The 18,588-nt window shown below is 43.4% G+C and overlaps 11 non-coding genes across 11 annotated transcripts; all 11 read right to left on the reverse strand.

Annotated features, from left to right (window-relative positions):
* Positions 1-5,794: 5,794 nt before the first annotated feature.
* On the reverse strand, positions 5,795-5,867 carry TRNAA-AGC (transfer RNA alanine (anticodon AGC)). Its single transcript has one exon. It is a non-coding gene; the product is annotated as a tRNA-Ala (tRNA).
* Positions 5,868-7,367: 1,500 nt separating this feature from the next.
* On the reverse strand, positions 7,368-7,440 carry TRNAA-UGC (transfer RNA alanine (anticodon UGC)). The gene has a single exon. It is a non-coding gene; the product is annotated as a tRNA-Ala (tRNA).
* Positions 7,441-7,718: 278 nt separating this feature from the next.
* TRNAA-AGC (transfer RNA alanine (anticodon AGC)) lies at positions 7,719-7,791 on the reverse strand. Its single transcript has one exon. It is a non-coding gene; the product is annotated as a tRNA-Ala (tRNA).
* Positions 7,792-10,423: 2,632 nt separating this feature from the next.
* Positions 10,424-10,496, reverse strand: TRNAA-UGC (transfer RNA alanine (anticodon UGC)). Its single transcript has one exon. It is a non-coding gene; the product is annotated as a tRNA-Ala (tRNA).
* Positions 10,497-10,774: 278 nt separating this feature from the next.
* Positions 10,775-10,847, reverse strand: TRNAA-AGC (transfer RNA alanine (anticodon AGC)). Its single transcript has one exon. It is a non-coding gene; the product is annotated as a tRNA-Ala (tRNA).
* Positions 10,848-13,411: 2,564 nt separating this feature from the next.
* TRNAA-UGC (transfer RNA alanine (anticodon UGC)) lies at positions 13,412-13,484 on the reverse strand. Its single transcript has one exon. It is a non-coding gene; the product is annotated as a tRNA-Ala (tRNA).
* Positions 13,485-13,762: 278 nt separating this feature from the next.
* On the reverse strand, positions 13,763-13,835 carry TRNAA-AGC (transfer RNA alanine (anticodon AGC)). Its single transcript has one exon. It is a non-coding gene; the product is annotated as a tRNA-Ala (tRNA).
* Positions 13,836-15,371: 1,536 nt separating this feature from the next.
* On the reverse strand, positions 15,372-15,444 carry TRNAA-UGC (transfer RNA alanine (anticodon UGC)). The gene has a single exon. It is a non-coding gene; the product is annotated as a tRNA-Ala (tRNA).
* Positions 15,445-15,722: 278 nt separating this feature from the next.
* TRNAA-AGC (transfer RNA alanine (anticodon AGC)) lies at positions 15,723-15,795 on the reverse strand. The gene has a single exon. It is a non-coding gene; the product is annotated as a tRNA-Ala (tRNA).
* A 2,205-nt stretch (positions 15,796-18,000) lies between these two features.
* TRNAA-UGC (transfer RNA alanine (anticodon UGC)) lies at positions 18,001-18,073 on the reverse strand. The gene has a single exon. It is a non-coding gene; the product is annotated as a tRNA-Ala (tRNA).
* Positions 18,074-18,351: 278 nt separating this feature from the next.
* TRNAA-AGC (transfer RNA alanine (anticodon AGC)) lies at positions 18,352-18,424 on the reverse strand. Its single transcript has one exon. It is a non-coding gene; the product is annotated as a tRNA-Ala (tRNA).
* Positions 18,425-18,588: the final 164 nt, after the last annotated feature.

The raw sequence follows: 18,588 nt of genomic DNA on the forward strand, positions 1-18,588 counted from the left end.
ATGTCATCACGGACCCATTCTGATGTCATCATGATGATGTCATCACGAACCCATTATGATGTCATCATGATGATGTCATCACGAACCCATTATGATGTCATCATGATGATGTCATCACGAACCCATTATGATGCTGTAATCATGATCCCACTATGATTTCGTCATGATGATGTCATCATGAACCCATTGTAATGAAGTCACCACGAACCCATTATGATGTCATCATGATGATGTCATCATGAACCCATTATGATGTCATCATGAACCCTTTATGATGATGTCATCACGAACCCTTCATGATGTCGTCATGATAATGTCATCATAAACCCATTATGATGATGAAGTCATCATGAACCCATTATGATGTCATCATGATGATGTCATTGTGACGGCCCCGGGTTAATCAGTGCCGTCTGTGATAGTTCTTGTTTGTGATACCTGCATTTCCCTGTATATGTTGTGATTATGGTGTGTGCTTTTGTTCCCCTTGTTTGCTACCCTGTCCAGGTGCCACATGTCCTGCCCCCTCCCTCCTTACACAGACTACAGTAGAGACCCCCTACTGGGCTGAGTGCTAATACTCAGTCATATGCAAAGGAGGGCAGGATGTAATTCCCTTGTGTCTATTGGACGCAATTCCCTTGTGTCTATTGGACGCAATTCCCTTGTGTGTCGATTGGACGTAACTCAATCCTTTGTACTGTTTAAATACCCCTGTGTTCCCAAATAAAGAGAGTTCCTGTTTTACCTCACTACGAGTCCTGTCTTGTTATTGAGGTAAGCCTCGGTGCTGCCCTTATTAGGGCGGTAGGGTGCTGTATTGCTATACTTCGGTATACTACAGTACGGCCGAGGTTCCTGAAGAGCTGTGTTCTCTGCTATGATCGCGTATTGTCCTTTTCAGGACGATAGCCATCCTGTGTAGCTCAGTTTCGGCTAGCCACAGACAGTGAAGGGGTTAATCTCTGGTGCCCCGGTGGCCATGGGGCGAAGGAAGCAACGTTCGGCGGGCGTACCCAGTCGGGGTACAGGTCGGTCCCGTCACATTGGTGGCAGCGGTGGGATGCTTCCTCAGTACAGAGACAGCCCAACCACTACTGGGACTAACAGGCTTGCTGACCAAGGAGGTACAGCCACATCGGCGGCAGCTATGGCAGAAGAACTGAGCCGGTGTCGGGAACAGGCAACGAAGAAGTTCCGCAACAGATTACAGAGGAGGATGGCATTCTACGGAGCCACTCCATCTGCAGAAACAGTCTGTAGGACGGTAATGGAAAGGGAACGGCAGTTCAAGGTGGACCTGGATCTACAGAGGAATGCGTCACGAGGAGCTGATGAGTATAAGTGGGAAGCTCCGTTATGGGACTTTGAGACTCGAGTTAAGGTCGCCCTGACGATACAGGGAGGGCCGATTCCAGAGGAAGTACGGCTGGAATGGGGAGCCCTGATTCGGCTAGAGCTGTGGGAAGATGCCATGGAAAACTGGTACAACTGCAGAAGTGAGAACCTGCCTACCCCAGAACAACGCTTCGGGGAGCTGTTTAAGCTGCGGCGTCGCCGGATGAGATGGCAGCCCACCGAGGAGGAAGTAGCCACACTGGAGAAGTTGGTGGCGAAGGAGCTCGAGCTCGGGGACCTATATCGAGCATTATATTGGGCTGCAGCCCAGCAGGAGTGGGGGTCCGGAAATCACTATTCTCCGGAAGGTGAGGACCTCTATGTCCCTGGCTTAGATTGGGAAGCTTTTGAAGCAGAAGACGACTTTGGTAGTTCGGAGAGCTATAGGTTCTGGGACCTGTACAAGGACCGCGAGGAAATGCTGCCGCTTTCCCAAGAACTGACCCTGGCAGCTGACTTAGAAGGGCTAGTCTACAGGGAATGGTGCCTGGAGATGGAATACTTAGGGCTGCTGGAAGGCGGCCTTTGCATGACACGGGAGTCGATGGATCCTGCAGTTCCAGCTGAAGCACTGACAACAGGGCAGAGGGACGCTGTTCTCTGCCCAGCACCAAGCGCCCCTCCTACTCCGGCTGAAATGCTGGCAGCGGGGCAGAGTGCCGCTGGCCTCTGCCTGCCCCACGGTGAAGGGTCCCCGCCTGCTAGCAGGGACCCACCAGGGCAGAGCAACGCGATCCTCTGCCCAGCACCGCAAAATGCCAGACCAGCAGAAGAGCCGGCCACAGGGCAGAGTGCTTTTGGCCTCTGCTCATCCCCCAGCACGGTGTCCCGGCCGGCTAACGAGGACCAACCAGCACAAACGCTGGCACCTGTAGAGAGCATCGCTGACATCTGTCCTGCATCAGCAATCCTCGCTCAGGCTGAAGCACCGGCAATAGGGCAGAATGCTGCTGGTGTCTATCTGTCCCACAGCGAAGGGTCCCCACCTGCTAGCAGGGACCCACCATCGGAAGAGCTGGCCACAGGGCAGAGTGACGCTGTCCGCTGCCCAGCACTGTTCCCCACACCAGCAGAAGCGCTGGCAACTGGGCAGAAAGTTGCTGACCTCTGCCCTGCCCCGCCTACATCCCCATCATCTGGATTTCCCCAACAGCTGTCACCAATCATGGTAGGAAGGACAACTGGCGTTCCTCCCCAGCGGCTGACAGATCTCCAGGGAGATGCGGCAGCCGGCCCATCTCCCCAGCGGCAAAAGAAGTACCAGGGAGGGGGTGCAGGTGGCATTCCTCCCCAGCGGCTGAGTGAGGACCAGGGAGATGGCACAGCTGGTCAGTCTCCCCAGCGGCAGCTCACAGACCCGGGAGCGGAGGAACCGGTCCTCGCTCCCCAGCGGCTGATCCCAATGATGGGAGCTGAAGGTATCGTCCCTCCTCCCCAGCGGCTGGCAGATATCCCGGGAGATGCGGCAGCCGGCCCATCTCCCCAGCAGCAGAAGGAGCACCAGGGAGGGGGTGCAGGCGGCATTCCTCCCCAGCGGCTGAGTGAGGACCCGGGAGATGGCGCAGCTGGTCAGTCTCCCCAGCAGCAGCTCACAGACCTGGGAGCGGAGGAACCGGTCCTCGCTCCCCAGCGGCTGATCCCAATGATGGGAGCTGAAGGTATCGTCCCTCCTCCCCAGCGGCTGGCAGATATCCCGGGAGATGCGGCAGCCGGCCCATCTCCCCAGCGGCAGAAGGAGCACCAGGGAGGGGGTGCAGGCGGCATTCCTCCCCAGCGGCTGAGTGAGGACCCGGGAGATGGCGCAGTTGGTCAGTCTCCCCAGCGGCAGCTCACAGACCCGGGAGCAGAAGAACCGGTCTGCACTCCCCAGCGGCTGATTCCAATGATGGGAGCTGAGGGTAGCGTCCCTCCTCCCCAGCGGCTGGCAGATATCCCGGGAGATGCGGCAGCCGGCCCATCTCCCCAGCGGCAGAAGGAGAGCCAGGGAGGGGGTGCAGGCGGCATCCCTCCCCAGCGGCTGATTGCATATTCGGGAGATGGCACAGCCAGCCAGTCTCCCCAGCTACAGCCCACTATCCCGGGAGCAGAGGAACCGGCCCTCCCTCCTCAGCAGCAGATGGTAGCAAGGGACACCGTTCCCTTCCCCCAGCTGCAGGCCGGACCCGAAGATCCCTTAGCCCCAGCAGAAGCGCTGGCAACAGGGCAGAACACCTCTGGCCTCTGCCCAGCACCTACAACAGGGATCCAGGGAGTTAAGGCAGTCGGCTCATCTCCCCAGCGGCAGAGGGAGCAACAGGGAGGGGGTGCAGGCGGCATCCCTCCCCGGAAGCTGGGTACCCTCCAGGGAGAAGGGGCAGTCGGCACTTCTCTCCAGCGAATGGAATACGCACCGGGAGAGGCAGACGTTGGCCTGGTAAGTGCTACCTTTGTAGGAGCAATCGAGCTAGGGGACTGTCACAGAGGCCTCCATGCCATGGGTTTCTGGAGGGGCCTGAGTGCCAGCCTTCTCCCTACAGACTATGGGCCCGGGTGCAGAGCGCCACACTCCAAAGACTGGGGAGCAGAGACAACCTAATGCCCACCTATCTTTCCCGGACAGCCCCAAGCCGACCCGTTAGGGGTCTAGTCGGGTCTGCCGGACTATGGGGGGGAGATGTGACGGCCCCGGGTTAATCAGTGCCGTCTGTGATAGTTCTTGTTTGTGATACCTGCATTTCCCTGTATATGTTGTGATTATGGTGTGTGCTTTTGTTCCCCTTGTTTGCTACCCTGTCCAGGTGCCACATGTCCTGCCCCCTCCCTCCTTACACAGACTACAGTAGAGACCCCCTACTGGGCTGAGTGCTAATACTCAGTCATATGCAAAGGAGGGCAGGATGTAATTCCCTTGTGTCTATTGGACGCAATTCCCTTGTGTCTATTGGACGCAATTCCCTTGTGTGTCGATTGGACGTAACTCAATCCTTTGTACTGTTTAAATACCCCTGTGTTCCCAAATAAAGAGAGTTCCTGTTTTACCTCACTACGAGTCCTGTCTTTTTATTGAGGTAAGCCTCGGTGCTGCCCTTATTAGGGCGGTAGGGTGCTGTATTGCTATACTTCGGTATACTACAGTACGGCCGAGGTTCCTGAAGAGCTGTGTTCTCTGCTATGATCGCGTATTGTCCTTTTCAGGACGATAGCCATCCTGTGTAGCTCAGTTTCGGCTAGCCACAGACAGTGAAGGGGTTAATCTCTGGTGCCCCGGTGGCCATGGGGCGAAGGAAGCAACGTTCGGCGGGCGTACCCAGTCGGGGTACAGGTCGGTCCCGTCACAGTCATCATGAACCCATTGTGATGATGTCATCATGAACCCATTATGATATTGCCATGATGATGTCAGGGAAACATGATGAAACAGGGAAACAGTGTATTTGCTTCATGTAATGTAGCATTAAGCTTGCTGCTTGTACTGCTCTAATTACACATGAAACCAAGAAAACACTTAGAGAACACGGTCATTGAACCAACTACCCCTCGCATGCTAAGCGAGCACACCACCATTTGAACTAAATCCCCTTTGTATTCTACAGTTATTCGTGAAGTTGAAAAATCTGTGGGAAAGCATAGGGTCTATATAGTTTGTTTCCCTCCAATTTATAGCCAGCGTTCAGCACAACATTATTGAAAATTTATAAAGTATAAATAAAGTAACTTGAGAACGCGGGCATCGATCCCGCTACCTCTCGCATGCAAAGCGAACGCTCTACCATTTGAGCTAATTCCCCTACATAGAGTGGCATGTTTTAGGTGAAACAGGGAAACAGTGTATTTGCTGCATGTAATGTACTGATGGGCTTGCTGCATGTACTGTTCTAATTACACATGAAACCAAGAAAACACTTGAAAAGCACATGAAAAGTCTGTGGGAAATCATAAGGTCTATATAGTTTGTTTCCCTCCAATTTATTGCCATCATAAGGTCTATATAGTTTGTTTCCCTCCAATTTATTGCCAGTGTTAAGCACTACATTATTGAAAATTTATAAAGTATAAATAAAGTAACTGGAGAATGCGGGCATCGATCCCGCTACCTCTCGCATGCTAAGCGAGCACTCTACCAGTTGAGCTAATTACCCTACATAGTGTGGCATGTTTTAGGTGAAACAGGGAAACAGTGTATTTGCTGCATGTAATGTACTGATGGGCTTGCTGCATGTACTGTTCTAATTACACATGAAACCAAGAAAACACTTGAAAAGCACATGAAAAATCTGTGGGAAATCATAAGGTCTATATAGTTTGTTTCCCTCCAATTTATTGCCAGCATACGGTCTATATAGTTTGTTTCCCTCCAATTTATTGCCAGCGTTAAGCACAACATTATTGAAAATTTATAAAGTATAAATAAAGTAACTGGAGAATGCGGGCATCGATCCCGCTACCTCTCGCATGCTAAGCGAGCGCTCTACCATTTGAGCTAATTCCCCTACACTGAGTCCATTGTTTTAGGTGAAACAGGGAAACAGTGTATTTGCTGCATGCAATGTACTGATGGGCTTACTGCATGTACTGCCCAAATTACACATGAAACCAAGAAAACACTTGAAAAGCACATGTAAAATCTGTGGGAAAGCATAAGGTCTATATAGTTTGTTTCCCTCCAATTTATTGCCAGCGTGTCATCATGAACCCATTATGGTGATGAAGACATCACGAACCCATTATGATGTCATCATGATGTCATCATGAACCCATTATGATGATGTCATCATGAACCCATTATGATGTTGTCATGATGATGTTATCCTGAACCCATTATGATGTCATCATGAACCCATTGTGATGCTGCCATTATGAACCTATTATGATGTCATCATGAAACCATTATGATGTCATCATGAACCCATTATGATGATGAAGTCATCACGAACCCATTATGATGTCATCATGATGATGTCATCATGAACATATTGTGATGATGTCATCATGAACCCATTATGATGTCATCACGATGATGTAATCACGAACACATTATGATGTCATCATGATGATGTCATCATGAACCCATTATGATGTCATCATGATGATGTCATCATGAACCGATTATGATGTCATCATGAACCCTTTATGATGATGAAGTCATCACGAACCCATTATGATGTCATCATGATGATGTCATCATGAACCTATTGTGATGATGTCATCATGAACCCACTATGATATCATCACGATGATGTCATCACGAACACATTATGATGTCATGATGATGTCATCACGGACCCATTATGATGTCATCATGATGATGTCATCACGAACCCATTATGATGTCATCATGATGATGTCATCACGAACCCATTATGATGCTGTAATCATGATCCCACTATGATTTCGTCATGATGATGTCATCATGAACCCATTGTAATGAAGTCACCACGAACCCATTATGATGTCATCATGATGATGTCATCATGAACCCATTATGATGTCATCATGAACCCTTTATGATGATGTCATCACGAACCCTTCATGATGTCGTCATGATAATGTCATCATAAACCCATTATGATGATGAAGTCATCATGAACCCATTATGATGTCATCATGATGATGTCATCATGAACCCATTGTGATGATGTCATCATGAACCCATTATGATCTTGCCATGATGATGTCAGGGAAACATGATGAAACAGGGAAACAGTGTATTTGCTTCATGTAATGTACCATTAAGCTTGCTGCTTGTACTGCTCTAATTACACATGAAACCAAGAAAACACTTAGAGAACACGGTCTTTGAAACAACTACCCCTCGCATGCTAAGCGAGCACACCACCATTTGAACTAAATTCCCTTTGTATTCTACAGTTATTCGTGAAGTTGAAAAATCTGTGGGAAAGCATAGGGTCTATATAGTTGGTTTCCCTCCAATTTATAGCCAGCGTTCAGCACAACATTATTGAAAATTTATGAAGTATAAATAAAGTAACTGGAGAATGCGGGCATCGATCCCGCTACCTCTCGCATGCAAAGCGAGCGCTCTACCGTTTGAGCTAATTCCCCTACATAGAGTGGCATGTTTTAGGTGAAACAGGGAAACAGTGTATTTGCTGCATGTAATGTACTGATGGGCTTGCTGCATGTACTGTTCTAATTACACATGAAACCAAGAAAACACTTGAAAAGCACATGAAAAATCTGTGGGAAATCATAAGGTCTATATAGTTTGTTTCCCTCCAATTTATTGCCAGCATACGGTCTATATAGTTTGTTTCCCTCCAATTTATTGCCAGCGTTAAGCACAACATTATTGAAAATTTATAAAGTATAAATAAAGTAACTGGAGAATGCGGGCATCGATCCCGCTACCTCTCGCATGCTAAGCGAGCGCTCTACCATTTGAGCTAATTCCCCTACACTGAGTCCATTGTTTTAGGTGAAACAGGGAAACAGTGTATTTGCTGCATGCAATGTACTGATGGGCTTACTGCATGTACTGCCCAAATTACACATGAAACCAAGAAAACACTTGAAAAGCACATGTAAAATCTGTGGGAAAGCATAAGGTCTATATAGTTTGTTTCCCTCCAATTTATTGCCAGCGTGTCATCATGAACCCATTATGGTGATGAAGACATCACGAACCCATTATGATGTCATCATGATGTCATCATGAACCCATTATGATGATGTCATCATGAACCCATTATGATGTTGTCATGATGATGTTATCCTGAACCCATTATGATGTCATCATGAACCCATTGTGATGCTGCCATTATGAACCTATTATGATGTCATCATGAACCCATTATGATGTCATCATGAACCCATTATGATGATGAAGTCATCACGAACCCATTATGATGTCATCATGATGATGTCATCATGAACCTATTGTGATGATGTCATCATGAACCCATTATGATGTCATCACGATGATGTCATCACGAACACATTATGATGTCATCATGATCATGTCATCATGAACCCATTATGATGTCATCATGATGATGTCATCATGAACCGATTATGATGTCATCATGAACCCTTTATGATGATGAAGTCATCACGAACCCATTATGATGTCATCATGATGATGTCATCATGAACCTATTGTGATGATGTCATCATGAACCCACTATGATATCATCAAGATGATGTCATCACGAACACATTATGATGTCATGATGATGTCATCACGGACCCATTCTGATGTCATCATGATGATGTCATCACGAACCCATTATGATGTCATCATGATGATGTCATCACGAACCCATTATGATGTCATCATGATGATGTCATCACGAATCCATTATGATGCTGTAATCATGATCCCACTATCATAAGGTCTATATAGTTTGTTTCCCTCCAATTTATTGCCAGTGTTAAGCACAACATTATTGAAAATTTATAAAGTATAAATAAAGTAACTGGAGAATGCGGGCATCGATCCCGCTACCTCTCGCATGCTAAGCGAGCGCTCTACCATTTGAGCTAAGTCCCCTACACTGAGTCCATTGTTTTAGGTGAAACAGGGAAACAGTGTATTTGCTGCATGCAATGTACTGATGGGCTTACTGCATGTACTGCCCAAATTACACATGAAACCAAGAAAACACTTGAAAAGCACATGTAAAATCTGTGGGAAAGCATAAGGTCTATATAGTTTGTTTCCCTCCAATTTATTGCCAGCGTGTCATCATGAACCCATTATGGTGATGAAGACATCACGAACCCATTATGATGTCATCATGATGTCATCATGAACCCATTATGATGATGTCATCATGAACCCATTATGATGTTGTCATGATGATGTTATCCTGAACCCATTATGATGTCATCATGAACCCATTGTGATGATGCCATTATGAACCTATTATGATGTCATCATGAACCCATTATGATGTCATCATGAACCCATTATGATGATGAAGTCATCACGAACCCATTATGATGTCATCATGATGATGTCATCATGAACCTATTGTGATGATGTCATCATGAACCCATTATGATGTCATCACGATGATGTAATCACGAACACATTATGATGTCATCATGATGATGTCATCATGAACCCATTATGATGTCATCATGATGATGTCATCATGAACCGATTATGATGTCATCATGAACCCTTTATGATGATGAAGTCATCACCAACCCATTATGATGTCATCATGATGATGTCATCATGAACCTATTGTGATGATGTCATCATGAACCCACTATGATATCATCACGATGATGTCATCACGAACACATTATGATGTCATGATGATGTCATCACGGACCCATTATGATGTCATCATGATGATGTCATCACGAACCCATTATGATGTCATCATGATGATGTCATCACGAACCCATTATGATGTCATCATGATGATGTCATCACGAACCCATTATGATGCTGTAATCATGATCCCACTATGATTTCGTCATGATGATGTCATCATGAACCCATTGTAATGAAGTCACCACGAACCCATTATGATGTCATCATGATGATGTCATCATGAACCCATTATGATGTCATCATGAACCCTTTATGATGATGTCATCACGAACCCTTCATGATGTCGTCATGATAATGTCATCATAAACCCATTATGATGATGAAGTCATCATGAACCCATTATGATGTCATCATGATGATGTCATCATGAACCCATTGTGATGATGTCATCATGAACCCATTATGATCTTGCCATGATGATGTCGGGGAAACATGATGAAACAGGGAAACAGTGTATTTGCTTCATGTAATGTACCATTAAGCTTGCTGCTTGTACTGCTCTAATTACACATGAAACCAAGAAAACACTTATTGAACACGGTCATTGAACCAACTACCCCTCGCATGCTAAGCGAGCACACCACCATTTGAACTAAATTCCCTTTGTATTCTACAGTTATTCGTGAAGTTGAAAAATCTGTGGGAAAGCATAGGGTCTATATAGTTGGTTTCCCTCCAATTTATAGCCAGCGTTCAGCACAACATTATTGAAAATTTATGAAGTATAAATAAAGTAACTGGAGAATGCGGGCATCGATCCCGCTACCTCTCGCATGCAAAGCGAGCGCTCTACCGTTTGAGCTAATTCCCCTACATAGAGTGGCATGTTTTAGGTGAAACAGGGAAACAGTGTATTTGCTGCATGTAATGTACTGATGGGCTTGCTGCATGTACTGTTCTAATTACACATGAAACCAAGAAAACACTTGAAAAGCACATGAAAAGTCTGTGGGAAATCATAAGGTCTATATAGTTTGTTTCCCTCCAATTTATTGCCATCATAAGGTCTATATAGTTTGTTTCCCTCCAATTTATTGCCAGTGTTAAGCACAACATTATTGAAAATTTATAAAGTATAAATAAAGTAACTGGAGAATGCGGGCATCGATCCCGCTACCTCTCGCATGCTAAGCGAGCGCTCTACCATTTGAGCTAATTCCCCTACATAGTGTGGCATGTTTTAGGTGAAACAGGGAAACAGTGTATTTGCTGCATGTAATGTACTGATGGGCTTGCTGCATGTACTGTTCTAATTACACATGAAACCAAGAAAACACTTGAAAAGCACATGAAAAATCTGTGGGAAATCATAAGGTCTATATAGTTTGTTTCCCTCCAATTTATTGCCAGCATACGGTCTATATAGTTTGTTTCCCTCCAATTTATTGCCAGCGTTAAGCACAACATTATTGAAAATTCATAAAGTATAAATAAAGTAACTGGAGAATTCGGGCATCGATCCCGCTACCTCTCGCATGCTAAGCGAGCGGTCTACCATTTGAGCTAATTCCCCTACATAGGGTGGCATGTTTTAGGTGAAACAGGGAAACAGTGTATTTGCTGCATGTAATGTACTGATGGGCTTGCTGCATGTACTGTTCTAATTACACATGAAACCAAGAAAACACTTGAAAAGCACATGAAAAATCTGTGGGAAATCATAAGGTCTATATAGTTTGTTTCCCTCCAATTTATTGCCAGCATACGGTCTATATAGTTTGTTTCCCTCCAATTTATTGCCAGCGTTAAGCACAACATTATTGAAAATTTATAAAGTATAAATAAAGTAACTGGAGAATGCGGGCATCGATCCCGCTACCTCTCGCATGCTAAGCGAGCGCTCTACCATTTGAGCTAAGTCCCCTACACTGAGTCCATTGTTTTAGGTGAAACAGGGAAACAGTGTATTTGCTGCATGCAATGTACTGATGGGCTTACTGCATGTACTGCCCAAATTACACATGAAACCAAGAAAACACTTGAAAAGCACATGTAAAATCTGTGGGAAAGCATAAGGTCTATATAGTTTGTTTCCCTCCAATTTATTGCCAGCGTGTCATCATGAACCCATTATGGTGATGAAGACATCACGAACCCATTATGATGTCATCATGATGTCATCATGAACCCATTATGATGATGTCATCACGAACCCATTATGATGTTGTCATGATGATGTTATCCTGAACCCATTATGATGTCATCATGAACCCATTGTGATGATGCCATTATGAACCTATTATGATGTCATCATGAACCCATTATGATGTCATCATGAACCCATTATGATGATGAAGTCATCACGAACCCATTATGATGTCATCATGATGATGTCATCATGAACCTATTGTGATGATGTCATCATGAACCCATTATGATGTCATCACGATGATGTAATCACGAACACATTATGATGTCATCATGATGATGTCATCATGAACCCATTATGATGTCATCATGATGATGTCATCATGAACCGATTATGATGTCATCATGAACCCTTTATGATGATGAAGTCATCACGAACCCATTATGATGTCATCATGATGATGTCATCATGAACCTATTGTGATGATGTCATCATGAACCCACTATGATATCATCACGATGATGTCATCACGAACACATTATGATGTCATGATGATGTCATCACGGACCCATTATGATGTCATCATGATGATGTCATCACGAACCCATTATGATGTCATCATGATGATGTCATCACGAACCCATTATGATGTCATCATGATGATGTCATCACGAACCCATTATGATGCTGTAATCATGATCCCACTATGATTTCGTCATGATGATGTCATCATGAACCCATTGTAATGAAGTCACCACGAACCCATTATGATGTCATCATGATGATGTCATCATGAACCCATTATGATGTTATCATGAACCCTTTATGATGATGTCATCACGAACCCTTCATGATGTCGTCATGATAATGTCATCATAAACCCATTATGATGATGAAGTCATCATGAACCCATTATGATGTCATCATGATGATGTCATCATGAACCCATTAAGATATTGCCATGATGATGTCAGGGAAACATGATGAAACAGGGAAACAGTGTATTTGCTTCATGTAATGTACCATTAAGCTAGCTGCTTGTACTGCTCTAATTACACATGAAACCAAGAAAACACTTAGAGAACACGGTCATTGAACCAACTACCCCTCGCATGCTAAGCGAGCACACCACCATTTGAACTAAATCCCCTTTGTATTCTACAGTTATTCGTGAAGTTGAAAAATCTGTGGGAAAGCATAGGGTCTATATAGTTTGTTTCCCTCCAATTTATAGCCAGCGTTCAGCACAACATTATTGAAAATTTATAAAGTAGAAACAAAGTAACTGGAGAACGCGGGCATCGATCCCGCTACCTCTCGCATGCAAAGCGAGCGCTCTACCATTTGAGCTAATTCCCCTACATAGAGTGGCATGTTTTAGGTGAAACAGGGAAACAGTGTATTTGCTGCATGTAATGTACTGATGGGCTTGCTGCATGTACTGTTCTAATTACACATGAAACCAAGAAAACACTTGAAAAGCACATGAAAAGTCTGTGGGAAATCATAAGGTCTATATAGTTTGTTTCCCTCCAATTTATTGCCATCATAAGGTCTATATAGTTTGTTTCCCTCCAATTTATTGCCAGCGTTAAGCACAACATTATTGAAAATTTATAAAGTATAAATAAAGTAACTGGAGAATGCGGGCATCGATCCCGCTACCTCTCGCATGCAAGGCGAGCGCTCTACCATTTGAGCTAATTCCCCTACATAGGGTGGCATGTTTTAGGTGAAACAGGGAAACAGTGTATTTGCTGCATGTAATGTACTGATGGGCTTGCTGCATGTACTGTTCTAATTACACATGAAACCAAGAAAACACTTGAAAAGCACATGAAAAATCTGTGGGAAATCATAAGGTCTATATAGTTTGTTTCCCTCCAATTTATTGCCAGCATACGGTCTATATAGTTTGTTTCCCTCCAATTTATTGCCAGCGTTAAGCACAACATTATTGAAAATTTATAAAGTATAAATAAAGTAACTGGAGAATGCGGGCATCGATCCCGCTACCTCTCGCATGCTAAGCGAGCGCTCTACCATTTGAGCTAATTCCCCTACACTGAGTCCATTGCTTTTGGTGAAACAGGGAAACAGTGTATTTGCTGCATGCAATGTACTGATGGGCTTACTGCATGTACTGCCCAAATTACACATGAAACCAAGAAAACACTTGAAAAGCACATGTAAAATCTGTGGGAAAGCATAAGGTCTATATAGTTTGTTTCCCTCCAATTTATTGCCAGCGTGTCATCATGAACCCATTATGGTGATGAAGACATCACGAACCCATTATGATGTCATCATGATGTCATCATGAACCCATTATGATGATGTCATCATGAACCCATTATGATGTTGTCATGATGATGTTATCCTGAACCCATTATGATGTCATCATGAACCCATTGTGATGATGCCATTATGAACCTATTATGATGTCATCATGAACCCATTATGATGTCATCATGAACCCATTATGATGATGAAGTCATCACGAACCCATTATGATGTCATCATGATGATGTCATCATGAACCTATTGTGATGATGTCATCATGAACCCATTATGATGTCATCACGATGATGTAATCACGAACACATTATGATGTCATCATGATCATGTCATCATGAACCCATTATGATGTCATCATGATGATGTCATCATGAACCCATTATGATGTCATCATGAACCCTTTATGATGATGAAGTCATCACGAACCCATTATGATGTCATCATGATGATGTCATCATGAACCTATTGTGATGATGTCATCATGAACCCACTATGATATCATCACGATGATGTCATCACGAACACATTATGATGTCATGATGATGTCATCACGGACCCATTCTGATGTCATCATGATGATGTCATCACGAACCCATTATGATGTCATCATGATGATGTCATCACGAACCCATTATGATGTCATCATGATGATGTCATCACGAACCCATTATGATGCTGTAATCATGATCCCACTATGATTTCGTCATGATGATGTCATCATGAACCCATTGTAATGAAGTCACCACGAACCCATTATGATGTCATCATGATGATGTCATCATGAACCCATTATGATGTCATCATGAACCCTTTATGATGATGTCATCACGAACCCTTCATGATGTCGTCATGATAATGTCATCATAAACCCATTATGATGATGAAGTCATCATGAACCCATTATGATGTCATCATGATGATGTCATCATGAACCCATTGTGATGATGTCATCATGAACCCATTATGATATTGCCATGATGATGTCAGGGAAACATGATGAAACAGGGAAACAGTGTATTTGCTTCATGTAATGTACCATTAAGCTTGCTGCTTGTACTGCTCTAATTACACATGAAACCAAGAAAACACTTAGAGAACACGGTCATTGAACCAACTACCCCTCGCATGCTAAGCGAGCACACCACCATTTGAACTAAATTCCCTTTGTATTCTACAGTTATTCGTGAAGTTGAAAAATCTGTGGGAAAGCATAGGGTCTATATAGTTGGTTTCCCTCCAATTTATAGCCAGCGTTCAGCACAACATTATTGAAAATTTATGAAGTATAAATAAAGTAACTGGAGAATGCGGGCATCGATCCCGCTACCTCTCGCATGCAAAGCGAGCGCTCTACCGTTTGAGCTAATTCCCCTACATAGAGTGGCATGTTTTAGGTGAAACAGGGAAACAGTGTATTTGCTGCATGTAATGTACTGATGGGCTTGCTGCATGTACTGTTCTAATTACACATGAAACCAAGAAAACACTTGAAAAGCACATGAAAAGTCTGTGGGAAATCATAAGGTCTATATAGTTTGTTTCCCTCCAATTTATTGCCATCATAAGGTCTATATAGTTTGTTTCCCTCCAATTTATTGCCAGTGTTAAGCACAACATTATTGAAAATTTATAAAGTATAAATAAAGTAACTGGAGAATGCGGGCATCGATCCCGCTACCTCTCGCATGCTAAGCGAGCGCTCTACCATTTGAGCTAATTCCCCTACATAGTGTGGCATTTTTTAGGTGAAACAGGGAAACAGTGTATTTGCTGCATGTAATGTACTGATGGGCTTGCTGCATGTACTGTTCTAATTACACATGAAACCAAGAAAACACTTGAAAAGCACATGAAAAATCTGTGGGAAATCATAAGGTCTATATAGTTTGTTTCCCTCCAATTTATTGGCAGCATACGGTCTATATAGTTTGTTTCCCTCCAATTTATTGCCAGCGTTAAGCACAACATTATTGAAAATTTATAAAGTATAAATAAAGTAACTGGAGAAGGCGGGCATCGATCCCGCTACCTTTCGCATGCTAAGCGAGCGCTCTACCATTTGAGCTAATTCCCCTACACTGAGTCCATGGTTTTAGGTGAAACAGGGAAACAGTGTATTTGCTGCATGCAATGTACTGATGGGCTTACTGCATGTACTGCCCAAATTACACATGAAACCAAGAAAACACTTGAAAAGCACATGTAAAATCTGTGGGAAAGCATAAGGTCTATATAGTTTGTTTCCCTCCAATTTATTGCCAGCGTGTCATCATGAACCCATTATGGTGATGAAGACATCACGAACCCATTATGATGTCATCATGATGTCATCATGAACCCATTATGATGATGTCATCATGAACCCATTATGATGTTGTCATGATGATGTTATCCTGAACCCATTATGATGTCATCATGAACCCATTGTGATGATGCCATTATGAACCTATTATGATGTCATCATGAACCCATTATGATGTCATCATGAACCCATTATGATGATGAAGTCATCACGAACCCATTATGATGTCATCATGATGATGTCATCATGAACCTATTGTGATGATGTCATCATGAACCCATTATGATGTCATCACGATGATGTAATCACGAACACATTATGATGTCATCATGATGATGTCATCATGAACCCATTATGATGTCATCATGATGATGTCATCATGAACCGATTATGATGTCATCATGAACCCTTTATGATGATGAAGTCATCACGAACCCATTATGATGTCATCATGATGATGTCATCATGAACCTATTGTGATGATGTCATCATGAACCCACTATGATATCATCACGATGATGTCATCACGAACACATTATGATGTCATGATGATGTCATCACGGACCCATTATGATGTCATCATGATGATGTCATCACGAACCCATTATGATGTCATCATGATGATGTCATCACGAACCCATTATGATGTCATCATGATGATGTCATCACGAACCCATTATGATGCTGTAATCATGATCCCACTATGATTTCGTCATGATGATGTCATCATGAACCCATTGTAATGAAGTCACCACGAACCCATTATGATGTCATCATGATGATGTCATCATGAACCCATTATGATGTCATCATGAACCCTTTATGATGATGTCATCACGAACCCTTCATGATGTCGTCATGATAATGTCATCATAAACCCATTATGATGATGAAGTCATCATGAACCCATTATGATGTCATCATGATGATGTCATCATGAACCCATTAAGATATTGCCATGATGATGTCAGGGAAACATGATGAAACAGGGAAACAGTGTATTTGCTTCATGTAATGTACCATTAAGCTTGCTGCTTGTACTGCTCTAATTACACATGAAACCAAGAAAACACTTAGAGAACACGGTCATTGAACCCTCGCATGCTAAGCGAGCACACCACCATTTGAACTAAATCCCCTTTGTATTCTACAGTTATTCGTGAAGTTGAAAAATCTGTGGGAAAGCATAGGGTCTATATAGTTTGTTTCCCTCCAATTTATAGCCAGCGTTCAGCACAACATTATTGAAAATTTATAAAGTAGAAACAAAGTAACTGGAGAACGCGGGCACCGATGCCGCTACCTCTCGCATGCAAAGCGAGCGCTCTACCATTTGAGCTAATTCCCCTACATAGAGTGGCATGTTTTAGGTGAAACAGGGAAACAGTGTATTTGCTGCATGTAATGTACTGATGGGCTTGCTGCATGTACTGTTCTAATTACACATGAAACCAAGAAAACACTTGAAAAGCACATGAAAAGTCTGTGGGAAATCATAAGGTCTATATAGTTTGTTTCCCTCCAATTTATTGCCATCATAAGGTCTATATAGTTTGTTTCCCTCCAATTTATTGCCAGCGTTAAGCACAACATTATTGAAAATTTATAAAGTATAAATAAAGTAACTGGAGAATGCGGGCATCGATCCCGCTACCGCTCGCATGCAAAGCGAGCGCTCTACCATTTGAGCTAATTCCCCTACATAGGGTGGCATGTTTTAGGTGAAACAGGGAAACAGTGTATTTGCTGCATGTAATGTACTGATGGGCTTGCTGCATGTACTGTTCTAATTACACATGAAACCAAGAAAACACTTGAAAAGCACATGAAAAATCTGTGGGAAATCATAAGGTCTATATAGTTTGTTTCCCTCCAATTTATTGCCAGCATACGGTCTATATAGTTTGTTTCCCTCCAATTTATTGCCAGCGTTAAGCACAACATTATTGAAAATTTATAAAGTATAAATAAAGTAACTGGAGAATGCGGGCATCGATCCCGCTACCTCTCGCATGCTAAGCGAGCGCTCTACCATTTGAGCTAATTCCCCTACACTGAGTCCATTGCTTTTGGTGAAACAGGGAAACAGTGTATTTGCTGCATGCAATGTACTGATGGGCTTACTGCATGTACTGCCCAAATTACACATGAAACCAAGAAAACACTTGAAAAGCACATGTAAAATCTGTGGGAAAGCATAAGGTCTATATAGTT

Source organism: Spea bombifrons, chromosome 5 (genome assembly GCF_027358695.1).
Source record: "Spea bombifrons isolate aSpeBom1 chromosome 5, aSpeBom1.2.pri, whole genome shotgun sequence".
Classification (NCBI taxonomy): Eukaryota; Metazoa; Chordata; class Amphibia; order Anura; family Pelobatidae; genus Spea; species Spea bombifrons.